The following is a 970-nucleotide window of genomic DNA, read 5'->3' as shown; positions in this document are numbered from 1 at the left end:
ATATATATATATATATATATATATATATATATATATATATATATATATATATATAACAAATATATAGTATATATACATATTCTGTGTGTGCGTGTATGGTATGTATGTATATTTTGTGTTCGAAGCAGCTCTATAATATAAACATGATCAATGTCTCATGTACTTAACGTGTGTTTCTTGTTAAATGCTTTTAGACTGCGGCATTTTGTCCAGGGAAAATCCCTTTAAAGAGTTAGAGTTTTAAGAAATAAAGTATACTTCAAAAGCCGGCGAAACGAATCGCCTTGGAGTTGATCGACAACGACCGATATCGATATTTCACCGTTATTTCTGTTCCTCGGTGCTCTATACTGGAATAACCCAGGAAAAGAATCCGAATTGCTAGCCTACGCTAACTGAATATACTTCAGAGCATCGATTTCGACTCATTTTCGCGTTTGGCGGAAAAAACCCCACAAATTTAACCAATAAAAATTTCTCCAAAACTTCTCTCTATAACAAGCAACGCTACAAGCTGATTACCTCTCCACTAATTATCAACATGCTCAAGGAATATTTTATGATAACTGTGAGGAAAGCTAAGGTTAACTTTAATGGATCGCTGTCCCATGAGGGCTTAGCTGACCGAAACTTCTAAATCACTTTTAAAAGTATTCTAGCCTGAATAATATATCATCACCATCATCATCATCATCATCTTCATCATCATCATCATCATCATCATCATCATCATCATCATCATCATCATCATTATCATCATCAGCATCATCATTTATCGGAAGTTGTCCACGCTGGCATGGGTTGGACCGTCTGACCGGGCTGGTGCGGTGGGATGCTGCACCAGACTCCTGTCTGATTGGGCATGGTGTTCTACGGCTGGATGCCCTTCCTAACGCCAAACACTCCGAGAGCATAATGAGTGCTTTTACGTACCACTTGTATCACCGGGAAGCTTTTATATATATATATA

The sequence above is a fragment of the Octopus bimaculoides genome, chromosome 12 (genome assembly GCF_001194135.2).
Source record: "Octopus bimaculoides isolate UCB-OBI-ISO-001 chromosome 12, ASM119413v2, whole genome shotgun sequence".
In the NCBI taxonomy this organism is placed as follows: Eukaryota; Metazoa; Mollusca; class Cephalopoda; order Octopoda; family Octopodidae; genus Octopus; species Octopus bimaculoides.
The sequence above is the reverse complement of the archived record's forward strand: the minus strand, read 5'-3'. Positions refer to the sequence as shown.